General features: G+C 34.8%; 1 pseudogene; it reads right to left on the bottom strand.

Moving 5' to 3' along the window:
• Positions 1–8,503: 8,503 nt before the first annotated feature.
• Positions 8,504–19,808, bottom strand: part of LOC120166302 — a 28,185-nt pseudogene continuing 16,880 nt past the window's right edge.

The following is a 19,808-nucleotide window of genomic DNA, read 5'->3' as shown; positions in this document are numbered from 1 at the left end:
TTCACATCTCAAAGATGTTCCTGAGAGTCAGACACAAGAAATATCTCTACGAGATGAGCATAACAACGAGAAGTATCTCTACAAGATAAGCATAACAATCATTTCTTCAAGTTAACCCAAAGAGACATATATGTTGGACTAACCTGAGAGACATTACTTTACCAGAATCCACCTACACCTTAAATCAGTTAATAGTTTTGACACTTGCCATAGGACTATGATTTTTGAATGAGTTAAAAGAGTAGTTGATTTATTTGATATTTATTAATTTCATGTCTTATGATTTCATTCTATTGTGAACCTGTGATAGGTAACATTTTACAAAATTCTTTCATTCTTCGATAAAGAAAGGAGAAAAAACGTTTTCAAACAGGACAGTCTCAAATGAGGAAAGTCCTTGAAGCAATTATTGCTTATTCTACCTCTGTTGAAGAAAAAGAATGAACGAGACCAGAATGATGAAACATTTCACTTTCTTGAAAGCAAGTGGTCCAAGAAGCCAGAAAGTCTGGAGAATTGAACTTGTGGCGCTCTCCGGTGACATCATTAGCAATCCATTAGGAAAGATTATCGCTTATTTCATGCTGAGGGCGATAAGCATCACCAAACAAATTATTTTCCCCAGCCATCAATCCATGTTTTTGGCAGATTACATCACAGAGATATAATTCCCAGTAAGATGTATTATGGGAATGAACAAGTCACTACCTGCACTCTGGTTATACTGTGATGCTAGCTCAAGTCTTGATACATCATTGCTGCCTCTTCCATGATGATCAATTTCCTTGACAAGATTATATCCATTATGTCTTTCAGAAGATTGCTGAACTTGAAATTGAGAACATATGGCACAGAATAGGACATTGAAACAGATTCTACACTTATAAGCCATTCATATGGGTGAACATTGGTTACAGGATTCCAAAAGTTGAGATAACCAGTCTTACCGTCAACCAAACCTTTCCATGGTTCAGGAAGAGTGAGATATTACAGTGCATATTTTGAAGCAACAAAAAAGACAGTCATTGTAGCAGTAATTGCAAGAAAAAGCACCAACAAAAATCTTCTAGTTCATCTCAATGAGGTTTATTTCTTCCAGTAAGGTTGTTACACTGGATGCCATCGACGACAAGGTTGAATTCGCCAAATCTACTCATCAATTGCTCCAACTGATCATTATGTTCTTGCACATCTGTTTTCAAATGTATGCCAAGACAGTAGAAGACAACTTCTGCATCACTGATCATAGAAATAAGAGACAGGACATTGATACTACCATGGAACATGTCTCTAGTAGATTCTACTCATCGTGTATAGTTTTTAGGGAAACCTAGAAGCATTTCTACCTCATCAGATTTAAGCGGAACAGCTTTATGCCTTCCAATTCATACCGGATTCCATTTTTGGCACTCATATAGAACATACTTTTGGACACTCAAAGATGACTCATCGTCATAAGCTTCAAGAGCCTTAAGGATCCTTTCTGTCAATTTGGCACTTCCTGTACATGTTTGTAAACAGTTCAACTTTGTTCTTGAAGCCCAGGAAGGCCATCATGTTTAGTCAATGGAAAAGCATCATGTATAGCGCATGTAGGAAGTAGAATAAGAAGAAATCTGTTTTCAATTGGTAGATTATGAATATAGCCTTTTTCCGTGCAGCAGCATGAAAATACTTCGAATCTACAAATTCTGGCTCTACATCAGTACAGTGACATTTTAGTCCAAGCACCAATTGGAGCAAGTTTCACGTTCTCGTAGTAGAAATAAGGAGGCCCAATAGCATCTAGTGGAAATGTTCTTTGAGTTATCTGATCTGTTTCGGAAGAAGTGCGTCAGCAGCCTTTGATATTTGAGCAGCACATATAAAATCTATCAACTCTGTAATTGATGAATTCAGACCACATATCTCCATGGTTATTGAAGCCTTAGCCTCTAAGTATCCCATTTTTGTCAAGTATAACAGTTTATTCTCCTCATCAGAATCAGAATTCATGATTTCCTCGATATCAGAAGAACTATCAATATCTGTGAAATCATCATGAAAGATCGCTTCATAATCAGATGAGTTGTTATCAGAATCAACATGTTGCATGGGTGCGGATTTTTGATGAGCCTGTACCATTGTATATGTAGTCTTGCCATTGCATTAGATTACTGTTCACGTAAATTGGTTTCTCTCCCATAGAAAAGTATATTTCAGAGATAGCCTTCACTGAAAGATGATAAGCCACTGTGTAAGCCTGGAATGGATTACCAAGCGATTTATACCGCTCTGTCTGACTAAATCCCTCCAGATCCAGAAAATAGTCACTTCATTTAGAAGACACAAATCTTAGACGTTTCTGTCAGAATGATTGAGTACTTTTTAAGTTTGTGACAACATGAAGAGAATTCCTCCAGTTACTTGACAACACTACTGTTCAGTGACACTAGAATGAGAGTATTCAAGATAAACAGATTTGGGGCATGAATAAAGCCACAAGTACCCATAACAGTGCATTGTCAAAATTGGACCTCATGAGAATCATGATACATTGAGAGTGAATCAGAAGCAGAATATTGAGGCATCTCGAAAGCCCAATTCAGACAGATCTAGAGGGACATCTTGAGGGCCCATTTTAACCAGAAATAAAATATTGGGGCATTTTGAAGGCTCACAGTCAGTATGAATATTTGGGCATTTTTGAAGGCTCATCTCAACAATAAGTAATGTTGAGCACACTTTTAACATCTGTATCAGCAAATGTTGGGGCATTTTAAAGGTTCCTTCAGACAGATCCATGTGGGGCATTTTGAAGGCTCAGATTAACAAGAAGCAAATGTTGGGGCATGCTGAAAACCCTTTTCAATCAGAATCAGGAATGTTGATGTATCCTGAATATTTATATCAACAAAATACTGGGGCATACTGAAAACCCTTTTCAATCAGAATCAAGAATATTGATGTATCCTGAATGTTTATATCAGCAAAATGCTGGGGCATGCTGAAAACCCTTTTCAATCAGAATCAAGAATGTTGATGTATCCTGAATGTTTATATCAACAAAATGTTGGGGCATGCTGAAAACCCCTTTCAATCAGAATGAGGAATGTTGATGTATCATGAGTGTTTATATCAGCAAAATGTTGGGGCATGATGAAAGCCCTTTTAATCAGATTGAAGAATGTTGATGTATTTTGAACGTTCATATCAACAATTATTGGGGCAGCTGAAAGCCTATTTCAATCAGAATCATGAATGTTGATGTATTTTGAACGTTCGTATCAACAATTGTTGGGGCATGCTGAAGGCCCATATCATCCTGTGTCAAGATCATTGACTTGAAAAAAAATATTTCCAATGAGACATAAAGATATGAAGAATGAAAATGGTGAAACAGTAACAGTCGAGCTGACTATACATAGTTACTTCGTTCATCAGGCAGTTGCATTAGGGTCCTATTGTTGAACAAATATCTACTCAGCAAGTATGGTTTCAAATACCCAATCTTCTTAACCATGTGTCACATGGCAGTGTGTTCTTTATTAAGCTATACCATGGTTGCATGAATAAAGATGATCCCCAGGTAGACCATTCAATCCGGGGTTAAGTTCTTCAAAATCTCAGCTTTGAATTTTGCATTCTCTGTGTCGGTGACAATTGAAAATATTTATTTGAGATTCCTGGCAGTTAGTTTCAACCATACTGTTGGGGTTACGAAGCTGTTTTTCACATCAGCTTTTGATGACATTGAATAAAGAGGCTCGGCTTACGTATATTGCTCTTTCCTGTTATTACTGGGGTTATCATTGTCATTTAGGTTGAACTGAGTTTTCATCCATTTGGTTTTATCATGTGCGTTTCATCCCCAGCGGCAAGAATTCCATGGATATCATTTTGTATATGGCTCATATAGTTGATATGGTTTTACTTCATACAACGCTCATCATAGAAGAAACCATGATCGATATCACATTTTGCCCTTGTCCGAGATAATATCAAGATCATTCAGTGTCTCTTATTCAATTCGACACTGACACATCTTGTGAATTTGACCAACTTTTTGGTCATGAAACACGCCAGCATCTCATTTGTATTCCCACTAAATTTTGTTCTCAAGTGGTCTGGTGACATCATACAAAAGCTTTGGACACTGTGCAAAGAGTTTCCCTGAACATCAATCCAAGCAGAAACCACATGAGATGATGAATGTGTTGGCAAATGTTTTACAAACCAATAATTATGGTGTTGAACCAATGTTGTGATCATATGGTTTCCATTTATTGATCCAAGATGAAGTTTGTCTTTTTCAACCCCAAGGTTTGAAATGAGGTATGATGAAGACTTCTTTCCACATAAGGGAAGCAGAAATTTTAACAACAAGAAACTAGTGGATCCAACGACAGGAATTTCAAAGATTTTTAGCAAATATTCGAATCCATCATTCAATGGATCAACATTTCCGGAAGAGTTCATAATGAGAAAAACTCATCTGAAGAAGAAAGAGGAAGTTCATAATGAGAAGAACTTGTTCAACCTTTTGCTCAAATCCATCACTTGATGGATCAACATTTCCAGAAGTGTTCATAATGAGAAGAACTCATCTGAAAAAAGAAGAAGAAGTTCATAATGAGAAGAACTTGTTCAACCTTTTGCTCAAATTCATCACCCGATGGATCAGCGTTGCAGAGAAAGTTCATAATGAGAAGAATTTATCTGAAGAAGAAGAAGAAGTTCATAATGAGAAGAGCTTGTTCAACCTTTTGCATAACTCTATCATAGAAGGAGATAGATCAACACCAACTTTTCCAGAGAAAGTTCATAATGAGAAGAACTTATCTGAAGAGGAAAAGAAAGTTCATAATGAGAAGAACTTATTTGAAGAGAAAAAGAAAGTTCATAATGAGAAGAACTTGTTCAACCTTGCATTGATTCATCTCCTATGGAATTGAATGAAAGAAGAACCTCATTTGAGGATCAATATTTACAGAAGTGTTCATAATGAGAAGAACTCATCTGAAGAAGGAAGAAGAAGTTCATAATGAGAAGAACTTGTTCAACCTTTTGCTCGACTCTATCGCAGAAAGAGATATATCAGCATCAACATTTCCAGAAGGAGTTCATAATGAGAAGAACTCATCTCAAGAAGGAAGAATAAGTTCATAATGAGAAGAACGTGTTCAACTTTTTGCTCGAATTCATCATTCGATGGATCAGCATTGCCAGGTAGAGTTCATAATGAGAAGAACTCATCTGAAGAAGGAAGAATAAGTTCATAATGAGAAGAACTTATTCAACTTTTTGCTCGAATTCATCATTCGATGGATCAACATTACCAGGTAGAGTTTATAATGAGAAGAACTCATCTGAAGAAGGAAAAAGAAGTTCATAATGAGAAGAACTTGTTCAACCTTTTGCTCGAATTCATCACTCGATGGATCAACATTTTCAGAAAAAGTTCATAATGAGAAGAGCTTGTTCAACCTTTTGCACGACTCTATCACAGAAGGAGATATATCAGCATCAATTTTTCCAGAGAAAGTTCATAATGAGAAGAACTCATCTGAAGAAGGAAGAAGAAGTTCATAATGAGAAGAGCTTGTTCAACCTTTTGTTTGACTTTATCACAGAAGGAGATAGATCAACATCAATATTTCCAGAAATGTTCATAATGAGAAGAACTCATCAGAAGAATGAGAAGAAATTCATAATGAGAAGAATTTGTTCAACCTTGCCTTAATTTATCACATATAAAGTTGAATCAATGACACCTCCTTCAAGGAACAGCATTTCCAGAAGAAGTTCATAATGAGAAAAACTCATCTGACGAAGAAGAAGTTCATAATTAGAAGAACTAGTTCAAACTTTTTGCTAGATTACATCACAGAAGGAGATGAATTGTCATCCCCAGTGTAAGAGTTCATAATGAGAAAAACTCATCTGAAGAAGGAAGAAGAAATTCATAATGAGAAGTACTCATCTAAAGAAGAAGAATAAGTTCATAATGAGAATAACTCATCTTGAGAGGAATAAGAAGTTCATAATGAGAAGAACTTGTTCGACCTTATCTTAATTCATCACATATGAAGTTGAATCAACACCTCTTTTAAGGATCAGCATTTCCAGAAGAAGTTCATAATGAGAAGAACTCATCTGAAGAAGAAGAAGTGCATAATGGGAAGAACTTATTCAACCTTTTGTTCGACTCGTCATAGAGAGAAATATATCAACATCAACATTGTTTAACCTTTTGTCAAATCCATCACAGAAGGAGGTGGATCGTCATTCCCAACAGAAGAGTTCATAATACAAAGAACTTATAGGTCAAAAGTTTGGACAATTCAAGCTAAAAATGGTGCTTTTTGTCTTTGCTCCATTCCTGTTCCACAGCAACGAGCAAAGAAGGGCAGCTGTAATCACCATTTTTACCTTCCCTATCCAGCAACCAACGACAGCTGCCACTCCACGTTGCAGCTACAAACAGCCTCCAGCAAGCTGGGACAGCAGCCCCTCCACGTCCCAGTTCCAGTGGCTTCCATCACCTCCTTTGGCCAGTGACTCACCGGGTTATCCTCCTTTAACCGGTCCAAAGGGTGTACGAAAAAGCCTATAAAAATCCCCCATCAATGAAGCAAAGGGAGGGGGCAGAGCAATCAAACAAAAAAACTAATAAAATAGAGTGAAGATACCGAGCAACTTACCTTCGTCGGAGTATCCAAATCACCGGAAAACCATCAAAAAACCGAAGGTAAAAACTTAGATCTACGAAGTTTGGGGGTTTTTAGAACAAGATGAAGCCGGAATCGGATTTAGAAATAAAAGAGAATTTTTTTTGGGTAATTTTGTGAAATTCAGGCCACCGTGGACAATAGCCGGCGACGGTGACCGGCCGGTCACTGGTATTCCTCCAGTGAGGGAGCTCTAGAGAGAAGCTAGAGCTTCTCTCTCTAAGAGAGAGAAGCAAATGGAGAGAAATGATAATTTAGGCCTATTTTGGCCTATTTATACCCTTACCAAAACGACGTAGTTTTGGTGAGGGCCTCTGTGTAATTTCCCGGATGGGAAAACCATACACATTATCCTCCTGATTTTATAGACTTATATTTTAGTCACTAAATTAAGTTTTAGAGCATTTTAATTTTGTTCCTGAATTTTATTTTATAATATTTTAGTCATTTCCAGTAATTATATAATTTAGGGTAAATAATATATTTAGCCCCTGTAACTTTATTAATTTTTAATTCAATCTCGAATAATTAATATAAGATAAATCATACTGTTAATACTTAGTTTTTATAATATTTTAAATTAGAGCTTTTAATTTTAATATGTTATAATTTAGTCTTTAATTTTAATACTTTCATTTATTTTACAAGTTTTATTATCGTTTATATTTTAATAATATAATTTTATTTTTATTTATTTTAGTCGTTATTTATTTATTTTTATATGTTTATATATTTAATTATTATTGATTATTATTATGTATCATATAAATATATAATAAATAATATTTATTTACTTATTTTTATATTTTATATATATATTAAATAAAAATCCTATTTAAAATTTTAATTTTATATAAATTACTTTTAAGAAAAATAATCATATTTTAATATTTATGTTTTAATATTAAGAAATGGGTTGTCTTAAAGCACCTAGAAGTCCTTTTCTGATATTCTTAAATAAATAAATATCATATTTTTATAAATATATATAATTTATTTTAATTATTTTTAGAAAGATGTTATTTTAATATTTATTTATTTTTAAGAAAGAGCTGTCTTAAGGCACCTAGAAGTCCTTTTCTGATATTTCTAAATAAATAAATATTTTATTTATAAATATATATAAATTAATAGATTTTCTTAAAAATTATAGTAATAAATTTGAGATAACATAATTATAAATTAAATATATTTGAATTTTTAAATTCTATTATTAGAGACAATTTATAATTAAAAAGTACTAATTTTGGGCGTTGTAGGGGTGCTAATCATTCCCTAAACGTAACCGACCAGGAATCCCTTTTTATTATTAAAAAGAATAATTTTTTTGTTAAAACGCAGACTAGTTTATCTTTTAAATGATGTTTTCTTAAAAACTCTTTTAAAAAATATTTTTTTAGGTATTCGACCTACCTGACCCAAAAGGCCGATGGCGACTCCCAAAATATTTTTTAAAATCAAAATCATTAATTTATTCATATTACTTTTCCGGCCAAGTAAAATTTCGTGCCCGGACGAAAACCGGTTACGACACATGTATATCAGCTTGTCAGTAATTTTGTTAATCAAGTGTTGCTATTGTGAATCACCCACAAAAGCTGAGATCATTTTCACAAGATACGCCTCATAAGATATACTTACACAATTATATTGGCCTACGGGATCGTTATTGTTTTATTCGGTACGAGCCGAGAGCGCAAGCAGTTGCAATCTCTTGAGAAACGTATTTTTAAGCCATAGTTTTACAGGAGATTCCTCTTTGCTTATCGAGAATCCAGCTTGATATATATAGGTTAGTCTTGTAATTCGTCTGGTACATGTAACTTCTCCAGGGAAGCCTGTTCAAAAAGATAATGATAGAAAGGTGGCATGGGTGTAAAGAGCAAATATTCATTTCTCCTTAGGATGTAGCGATACAAAAATGAAGAAAGGAAAGAGGTCGATACCTTGATCGTGGCAACATCAGTTGCGGATGGTTTAAATCCAAAGCAATTCCGAAATGGAGCATGGCTTTTTCGTGCATGTTACGCGACTTGTAGATTTTACCCATCAAAGCAAACACACTGCTTTCACGAGGGCCACACTCTTTCAGTTCCTCGAGAACTTCAAGAGCATCATCGAATTTCTCCAAGCTCATTGGTATATTAGCCTTTTGATACAAGGGAAACGGGGTTTTTTTCTGTCTGCCAAAACCGTCCGATCCATTATCTTGAGGGCATCCTCACTTCTCTGAAAAATGATTGCAAGAAAAATTCAAATAACTCCCCAAGGCGATACCATTCCAGTTAAGATACAATAAACAGTAAAGAAAATAGCTTGACCTTTAAGGCATGAAGAGCGGTTCCGAGAAAAGACATTATAACAGAAGAACCTGGGTTTATGTGGAAAGCTGTTCTAAAGTGATGCTCAGAAAACTCAAACTTCTCTTGTCGAAGAAAGATCATTCCTAGACCATACCAGGCATTATAATGCCTCGAATCGATCTGAAGGCATGCTGGTAGCTCTTGATTCCATTCTCAAAATCCTCCAATGCAACATACCTTGCGAATGAAGATGTATTGGCAGAACTTTTAATGAATAATGAAGTTTATAAAGGAACAAGTGTGTATTAACAAGTTCAAAACTGACGGAAATGATCCATGGAAACATACTCATGACCACAAAGGGTGTGGGCATATGCAAATCTTGTATTCAATTGCACAGCTCGTTGGAAAATTTTCAAAGCAGTTTCCCATGGCACACCTGCTAGTTAATTCAATTATTAAAAACAGAATACTGATAACGGTGATTATAGAACTCTCAAAATGGAAGCTCTCTAAACCCTCAACAAAATAGGTGGAAATTAACCGCACGAAAATAACAGCTTTGAGAAACTTAGTAAAATTTATAAATTATTCAAGAAAGAGAGAAGGAGCTTGCACTACCCCAACCCGTACCCGACCCGGATACGAGTCTGAGATGTCACATTACCTTTTAAAACCATATGCTTGTACAAAATAATAGAAAATTTAAACTTATATTATAAAATCCCATAATTTATATCAGTTTAATACAAAAGCTTACAAAAGTAATCAGAGCATATACAACTTAAACTTTTTATTACATGCCAACATTACTTTTCATAACAAAATAACCTACTGTTTAAGTTGCTTCTGATCTGATATCCACAGGAGTGATGCTATCCCAGCTGCCTATCCTTTCTCGTCTAACTTCTTGGATCCTACGTGTGAAACACTCACATGCTAAGTTATCGACTTAGTGAGGAATAATATGTAATAATACTATAATGAAATGAAATCCAATGCAATCATATATTCATTCAATGCAACTTACACTACCATATATTCCACATATAAGCTTATCATAGTAGCAATTATGAATTCATATTAATACTTTCATTAGCCCATGATACAATACTGAGAACTTAAGGTATGTGAGTGCATTGAGGTTGTGCACAATTGCTGTAACCACAGCTCATATAAATGCACCGAAGTGCCACGTAGAAATGCACCGAAGTACCGCGTAGAAATGCACCAAAGAGCCATATAAAATGTCCATAAGGACCATATAGAAATCTCCTTCAGAACCATATACATATTCCAAAGGACCAAATATGTCTCAAAGACAAGTATATATGTTCCCAAGGATTACATATATGTTCCGAAGGACCACGTAGACCCTCGACTCTTGGCATGCCAATTATACCTACAACTCTCACTTAAATAATATGGGTTTTTCACAATTCACATAGTTTATATCTCATAGACATATAAATTCTTAACTTTTACCACATCACTTATGTAAACTTCTCATGCATAATCACTTAAATCCTGGTCATATAATGCATAACATATGAGTTCATGTTATATATCATATCATGTAATGCAATCATGTATTAAATATGTGGGAACTAGACTTATCACAAGTCTAATTTAAATATCATATTATAATCATCCTATACATATGCACTCGCCTATATCTTTTTGTCTTTTCCTGGATCGTTCTTACTCGTCAATTGTTTCGGAACTTATTTATGCTCGGTATCTACATAAATATGATTTCCAAAACATTTATCAGAATCCTAAACATTATAACTCAATCTTAATAACTTAAGTTATTTGATGAACATAATTCACATTTTCCTTATGAAGTAGTATCGGTACCCAATATATGGTATCAATATTTCCCTAGTTGTAGTATCGATACCCATTTTGCATTCAAAGTTTTTGTTTCAAAAATGGTACCGATACTGCCCTTATGATATCGGTACCCTTATGGTATCGGTACCCTTGGTATCGATACTACCTTCCACGTATCGATACCCCCATGAATGCATTTGTCAAATTCAGACTTATGGTGTTGATATTGTTCAACCAGTATCGATACCCCTATACCAAATATCACAATTTTACACTTGAAGCATCGGTGGATGAAGCAATACTGATACTCAAAGGCCAGATTTCACTTTTAAACCCAAAAATTTACCCTTACCCACTCAAATCCTTCTTTTATTATTCCCTCTCATACTCTTAAGTACACAAACTTAAACCCATTTGTACTCATCTAACACATCTTTATCTTCAAAATTCTATCTTCTATATGGAAATCAAGAATCATACCAAATTTTCAACATGTTCAAATTTCAATTCTAACACTTATTACTTCTTATTCATAATTATGACAAGTCAATTCTAACTTCCAAATTCAATTATTTCATTTTATTCACAATTTCACTTATACATTCCTTACATTTAATCCTCCATAACTCACCATTCTTTGAGTTTCTATCTCTCTTTTTGTCTCCCTAATCTTTCCTAAGGCTTCATCAATCAAAACCACACCTAATTCTCAAGAATTAACCAAATGAAAATCAACTCACCTTAACTTATGTAGTTCACAGCTGGAGAAGAAGAAAAATTAAGAGATACCTGGAACCTTTTGTTTCCCAAATATGTGCTCCACATGGTTATAAAATAACCACAATCGAATATTTAAATTATTTCCATGCTCCAATGACCGGTTTTCCCATTTAATTCCTCCTTCTTTGCTAAACCATCCTACATAAAATATTTCAATTAAGCCCTTGAACTTTTCAATTTATCTAATTTAGTCATTGAATTCTAGAATCTCACAATTTAGTCATTAATCTGCTGTTTGGGATATTACATATCAAGTCAACTCACATATAGAACAGTGGAGTAAACATCCATTCCTTCTAAACTATAAGGAGACACTCGAAGGGAAAGACTAAACACCCGATCAGCTTCTAAGTAATCAACCAATCCGAATTGTGCTTTTCCAACCTGCATTAAAATTTTTTGAAATATACTTCACAGTCAATGGGATGATGACTCCGTATTAATTATCTGACACTCACTTAACTCATACATGTGTCTTGCAAGCATGCTCAAGTACTTCGGTTAAGTATTTTAAGTCAACCTACATAAAATTTATAAAATTACAACTGCTAAAATACGGAATGCATCCTTCTATGACCTCGTCATTAAAAAGATTATTTAAATCACAGTCAATGTGGCATGATCAACCTGGTATGAAGCTGATCTGACATCTAGAGAGGAAGAACAAGAATGTTGCATCGGAAGCATTACCTGGGACAGCACCCAGCTTGTATTATAATGCCTAAGTGGAAGTGTTAGAAAGGTATTTAATGCATCCTGTAGACCAAAAAATTACCAAAAGCATTAAACCTCGCCCCAGATGTATGAATTCAACATCTGTTTCTTCAGTATGACCAAATAATTACCCGACACCCGTGCAGACATGAAAATCTGTAGCCTTCGCCGAGGGTTGTTAAAAGGCTTAAAACTTCTGAAGCAGCACTTAAAAGTTTTGCGCAGCTAATAACAACCAACTGGAACAGTTGGCCCGTCTTGGTCAAGGGATCTAACATCAACAGAAGCAGGCGAACTACAAGTTGCTGATGCCGCATTTGCATGATAATCATCAAATGTCTCATTCCTTATCCCTAAACAACAACAGAATCAAAGTTTCTCAAAATTAGTTAAATGGAAGAAGGATTTGTGTTTCCATTCATCAGTAGAACGATAGCATTTTGGTTTAGTTCAATCAAAAGAAAGTCACAATAAGTTCCCAGAATGAACACATGAAACAACTTAACTTTCTTTCCATCATGCCCATGAATCATAAATCAGCAAATAACAGATTCAAATTGGAATTTATTAAAGGAATAAAAAATTGAAGTGGCAGAATTCAAATAATTAGTGTTGAATAAGGAGATTTATGACCTTCTTCAATATTTCCGTTGGCCCAAGATTGAGACTTACGAACTGTCACAGTACGAGCTATAGAACTCAAATTGGCTCCAATGTATTTAGAAGAGTTAGTCCCATTTCCAGCTACTGGCGTGGTATTTGCATTTGTGTTGGCCCCAGCATCTCCACCCAATCTTGTACTTCTACGGGAACCATAATCAGAGAATAACCTCCCAGAAATCTAACAAAAAAATATTAACAAACTAGTTGAGGTGTAATACAAGGAAGTTTCATATTGTATAACATGCAAACACAAGGATAATACAATAGCACTTATTCTACAACATGGAAATTGACATGTCAGACTATCAAAAGAGAGCCGACAATTGTTTGAATGGCTCCATGTATCGATTTTTTATATAAAAAAATTTATTGCACCTCACCCAAAAACCTCTGAAGAAAATCATGCTTAAGCCCCAACTAGCAAGATTCTGTTGATTACAAAACAGTAGACAACATGGCTAGTGAACATGCCACATGACTGAAACCAAATGAGTACTCTTTCGGATTAAAAACATTTAAAGCAGGTATATCTATTTGATTAACTATTATTTTATTTTTGAGGGTCAATAACTATGAAAGAAATGGCATACAGATTATGATTTCAGTATTTCATCAAAGCTATAAGTTACAAGAATGCATTAAAAAGAAGTATTGAATTTACAAACACTTTTACCTTTCGTAATTTTCCTTCATCAACTAACTTTCTTCGAGGGGCTTGAATGGTAGAGTTCAACTGACTTTGGAGAACCATCAGTATTAACCGTGTTGAGATTGGAACCATTTTGCTGCATATTTCTACACAAAATTGGCGGTACTACTCCTGCAAACTACATAATACATAGAAATTCATGTTGGTTGCTCCTAATTAGACATGAAAAAATAAAACACACCAAATAACCTCAAAGCATCCACCCAAGTTAACTAACTAATCAAAACATTGAACTCTTCATAGTATGTGATTCAGTTAGTTGCATCTAACATCTTACCTGTGAAGCCACTGGTGAAGGAGTATTATAAAATGATATACTTGAAGGACCACTATTTTGGTGCTGAGACACAGATATAGCTGCTCCATGATGATTACCAGGAATATCTCTCGAGGTTACTGCCTTCTGCGTGTTTCAGTTGTCTAGGAATGGCATCTTCGGAACCAAGTTTCCGGGAAGAAACCGATCTATAATCCTCACTAGCTGCATGCAAATTTGGGGAAGCTAACCCATGATGCAAGTACTGCTTTTGAATGCAAAGAGCAGCTGCTTCCCCAAAAACCACGGTTGCTTCTTCAGCAGCACCTAATATAATCATACGAAAAGAGAAGAGAAATACTGAGTAAATACAAGATCAAGCCAATCAAAAAAAAAATCCACATCCATTTAAGTGATATGTCATCTACAAGTCCAATGGAGCTAGAAGACAAAAATTGAAGGAAACCCAATGAAGTATATCAGTTCACCAATATTAACTAAAAAATTAAAGAAAACAAGAATCTGGTTGATTTAGCATAGCATAGCACTAGAAAGAATATATAACAACAAGAGTATTTTTAGACAGACCTAATAAACACAACTCGTCGTATGCAGCCCAAAGTAAAGGATCTGAACACGTTTAGGAAGAAGAAATAATTCTGTTTTCTTCTAATCTGAATACAACCTTTTTTAAAAAATAGCAGAAAAAGAAAAAAGAAAATAATCTCTAAAAATTAGCCTATCCCTAAAAAATAGTAATTAGATTATGGCTAATAGTACAAGGAAATTCCTAGAACTAAGGTAGAAAATCTGCTTAATTTAAGGAATTCCAACACTTCCCTCAAATTGGAGTGTAGATGTTAATCAAACTCAGCTTGCCCATAGTTTCTTCTAACCTTTTCCTGCTCAAGCTTTTGGTTAACACGTCTACTACTTGTTGCCTTGTAGATAGATATGAAACACAAACTTCCCCTTTGTTAATTTTTTTGTCACAACGGTCTTTCGGGAGGGCCCGAAATCGGGTTCTGACCTAAATTTGATGTGATGGAGCCGCCACCGATCATTTAAAATTAGGTTGATCGGATACCTTAATTTACCATTTTATATGATCTGTGTTTTTACCATAATTGAATCAGATTTGAGAGTCGATTACAGTCATGGAATGATTAACACCCTTGTACTGCCTTTTTGGTACTAATTTAATTTTTCGGTTGTTTTAATTGTGAAAATTAAAATTTAAAAGTTTGATCCAAACTACTTACCATTGGAGGATTTGAAATTGACCTAAAAATATAAATCAAATTAGTTTTAATTATTAAAGTAAAACAAAATTAAATTAAGAAAATAAAAAATAAAAAAACTTTAAATTAAAAGGGTTTAAATGCAACAAATTTAAAATTAAGGACCAAATTGACAATATTTGCATGATGCAAGAAGAAATAAAATAAGGAGGGGTCAATTTGCGAAATATAAGAAAATTGAACAATGATTAAATTGAATAAATTCGAAATTTATGGGCAAATTTACAACAGGTGACCAAAACGAATTACGCATCAACGTTCAGGGATTGTGAAAATAATTAAACTATTTACTAATTATCGTTTGGTCCCTTATAAATAGCCAAAAAAGTTCTAAAAAGAACATTTCATTTCATTTCACCCAAAAACCAATTCTCTCCCCCCTCAAAACACTCTCAACATAAGCCTCACCGACCAATGGTCGGTCCAACTCCAACGAGGCCCCCCATCGTACCGGCCGCCTCCGACTGCCACTTTGGCCACCACCACTGGTGGCTGAAAAAACCAAACTCACCTGAGAAGCTCCTTTCGTCCCCGTAAGTTAAAACTGAGGCCTAAACCCCCTAAAAATACCCCCACCGACATAGATTTAAACGCAAAGTTCGAAACTTTACCTTTTCCGAAGATGTTTCTTCATTTTCTAGGTGATTTCTCTCGAGCCAAACCGACGCAAGCACTGACGATTTATACTTTCTTTTCTACTTTCGAATGTTACTCTTGGTTGATTCTCCTTTTTGTTTGTTGTGTAGTATTATTTTTTTCTTCGTATCTTACTTGTTCGACTTGCAGGGGCTTTTATAGCCATGCTCAGAATAATTTTCTGGGGTCAATCCTATTCATTTCGAGGGTCGTTTACCCTCGTTTCCTAATTTACTCAGGTTTGAGAGCTTCAGTTTCATTTCATGTTGCTTTGGTTTGTTGTGATTCATCGTTGGTCGAAGATTTTGGGGATGGTTCAGTCCCGAGGAGTTATGATTTTCCGGATTCCGGTGCCAAAACTCTAGGCCTTGTTGTTGCTAGGTTATCTCGCCAGCGCGTGGTCCCCATGCACTACCACCATGCGATACCCTCACTAAATATAAAACCCTAGTTTGATTTTGGACTGGGTCAGGCTGGTATAGCCCTATTTGACTCCCTTGTTGGGATCGAATGAACTTTTGCACCTGAAAAGCAAAAACCAAAAAAAGTTAATAATAAAAAAAAATGAATAATATGAATTAAACTATATAATGTTATATTTTCAAAAAAATATGTTTTCAAAAACGTTTATATATTCTTTCAAAAATTGTTTTCAAAATTATATAATATATGTTTTTAAAAGTTGTTTTTCAAAAATTGTTTTTTTAAACTATATATTATATGTTTCAAAATTTGTTTTTAAAATTATATAATATATGTTTTCAAAAACTGTTTTTAAAACTATATATTATATGTTTTCAAAATTTATTTTCAAAACTATATATGTTTTTAAAACATATTTTCAAAACCATATTATATATTTTCAAAAATCAATTTTTGAAATTAAAAACGTTTAAATTATGTGTTTTCAAAAATATTTTCAAAAACTACATTATATTATTATATATAAACCCCAGACGGAAATCAGTGACTACAGCTACCCCTCTTTGCATATTATCGTGTAACGAAAATAAGGCAAAGACAAAAAGACACAAATTTTTGTTCGGTGCACATAGACTTGGAAACAGGCATGTTCTTGTGAGGGTTTTTGATCTCTGAGTTTAAGATTCAACTCAGTGTCGCAATCGAATCTTTTATTGACTATCCTCTGCTGCGAAATTGAGATTAAAAAAAAAAAGATAACGGCTTCCTGTTGTTGAGTCGTATTACGAGTGACTCATTCGTCGTAAAGTTGAGTTAATCTTGAGATGTCTTTGAACATAATATCCTTCATCATGAAGTTGAAATCGTGATTTGAAATCTGAACTGGAAAGTGGCTTCTTGTTGCCAAATCGTAGTCAACCTTAATCTTCTTCTTGGCTTAAAGACCTTGGTTTAAAATTCAACCAAAAAGTAGTTCTTCGCTGCTACCATGCGGTTGATATGCCCTCGAGCTGAATTGAATCAAACTCAAGAGTTTTTATTGACAGACAACTTTTCTCGACTTAAGTTATGTTGTAAATTAAGCTGGGAGATAGTTCCTTGTTGCTGCAGATGACTCATTCGCTGTGAAGTTAAGTTGATCTATTGGGCACGAAGTCCTTCGTCGTGAAGTTGAAATCGTGAGTGACTCCTGGGTCATGAAGTTGAGTCTAGATTGAATAAATTTACCTTGGGCCAGATATCCTTCTTTGCGAAGTTAAAATCTAACTTTGATAGGCTGCATTGTTTTTAATTTCAAGCTTCCTTTGAAATTGATTCTGACAAAAAATCTACAAAATCACGCGTATATGCGATTCTATGGATGCAATGTTCTTATGTATGTCTAAAATTCATATGCAATATGTTATTTTAGGGTTTAGAGAGAAATCTCAATCTCTTGCGGTCATTTCGAATGACTCTTGATCCTGGAATCTTGAATTTTTTATTCTTGATCTTGGATTCTTCAACAGGCTTTGATCCGATATACATTCTGTAAACTTGCAAAAAGAAGGTTTACTTCTAGTCTTGATTTAAATAATGCCTTTCAATGAACTAGTACCCATTATCTCGAGTATGGTACAAAAACCTTTGTCAGCTTCCGAACACCTGTACCTTTCGGAAAATCTTTGTACAATAATACACAATTGTCTTTTCAAAAGTGAATAAATCATTTTTATCTAAATTCAATCTAAGATGGGTAAAAGGAATTGATTTTTTTAGAGAAATAACCAAATTTATTTATGAGGAAAAAGAATAAAGAATTCATGGCAAACATTCTGAAAAGTCAATACACAAAAGAACTACAAGTGAGTATAATATATCTCGATAATGTGGATGCCTTTGAACTGACACAACGTTAGATGCCTTTTGAGTACATCTTTTGTTAAGGGGACTTCGAAGATGTGACAACGTTCGGGTAAGTGAAAAGTCCCTCCGAATTGTTAAGTTATAGAAGACTTGGATGTTGTGATGCTTTACTGTCTTGGTCCAGGACCCTTCCCATGTGTGAATCATGGATCATTATCCAAGCTGCCCTTTCGGGTTTTCAACTTGGATCCACCCTTGGTTTCAAGACGCCCTTTGCGGATTTTCATCTTAGACCTACTTTATTTTGTTCTTGTTTTTTAAAATTTAGAGCACCTTTTCAGGTTTTCACCCTAAACGTTTTTTTACTGGAACTTAGGGTGCCCTTTCGGGTTTTCACCCTAAGCGAAGTATTTCTTGACTACTTCTGAGTTAACGGGATTAGGTAATTCTGGCCCATTCATTTTAGTTAGGATCAGTGCTAATTCAGAGAATGCCTTTTTCACGACATAAGGCCCTTCCCAATTTGGCATTCATTTTCCGTTGAAGTCCTTTTGAATTGGACAAATCCTCTTTAGCACAAGATCTTATTCACAGAATACTCTTGGGTGCACTTTTTTATTATGTGCTCGAATCATTCTTTTTTGGTAGAGTTGACCATAATGAATGGCTTTCAACCTCTTTTATTCTATTAAGTTTAATTGATCATATCGAGTTTGCATCCATTCTGTATCATCCAGTTTAACTTCCGACAAAACCCAGAGTGACGGGATCTCTAGCTCAATGGGTAATATTGCCTCTATCCCATATGCTAATGAAAATGGGGTTATCCCAGTCGAGGTTCGTACTGAAGTTCGGTAAACAAACAGAGCAAAAGGCAATTTCTCGTGTCAATTTTTGTATGTCTCAGTCATTTTCTCCACTATTTTCTTTATATTTTTGTTTGATGCTTCTAGCGCTCCATTCATCTTCGGTCTATAAGCAGTAAAGTTGTGATGCTTTATATTAAATTGTTCACAAGCAGCGTCCACCATCTTGTTTTTTAGATTTATTGCATTATCGGTAATGATTCTTTCGGGTAAATCATACCGATATATGATCTATTTTTTCATGAACTTGCAAATAGTGGATTGAGTGACACTGGCATACGACGTAGCTTCCACTCATTTGGTAAAATAGTCAATTACTACAAGAATGAACTGATACCCATTTGAAGCTTTTGGATGGATTTGTCCAATGACATCCAAGCCCCACATAGAAAAGGGCTACGGTGTCGTCATCACGTGAAGAGGGTGAGGCGGAACCTTTATTTTATCCCCATAGATTTGGCACTTATGACATATTCTAGCATAATTGATGCAGTCGCCCTCCAATGTGACCAAAAGTATATGCAACTCATAATTTGTCTTGACATCATATGTCCATTTGTATAAGTTCCACAAACTCTGTCATGTATCTCTTCCAAGATCATCTTTGCCTCTTCTGCATCTACACATTTTAGCAAGACTTGATCATGGCTTTTCTTGTATAAGACTTCCCCAATAAGAACATATACGGCCTCCATCCTTTTGATTGTTCTTTTATAAATTTTGGTGGCTTCTTCTGGATAGCTTTGGTTTTTAATGTATTGCAGAA

Source organism: Hibiscus syriacus, unplaced genomic scaffold, assembly GCF_006381635.1.
Source record: "Hibiscus syriacus cultivar Baekdansim isolate YM2019G1 unplaced genomic scaffold, ASM638163v2 tig00111634_pilon, whole genome shotgun sequence".
NCBI lineage: Eukaryota > Viridiplantae > Streptophyta > Magnoliopsida > Malvales > Malvaceae > Hibiscus > Hibiscus syriacus.
This window is presented reverse-complemented; position numbering and strand designations above follow the sequence as displayed.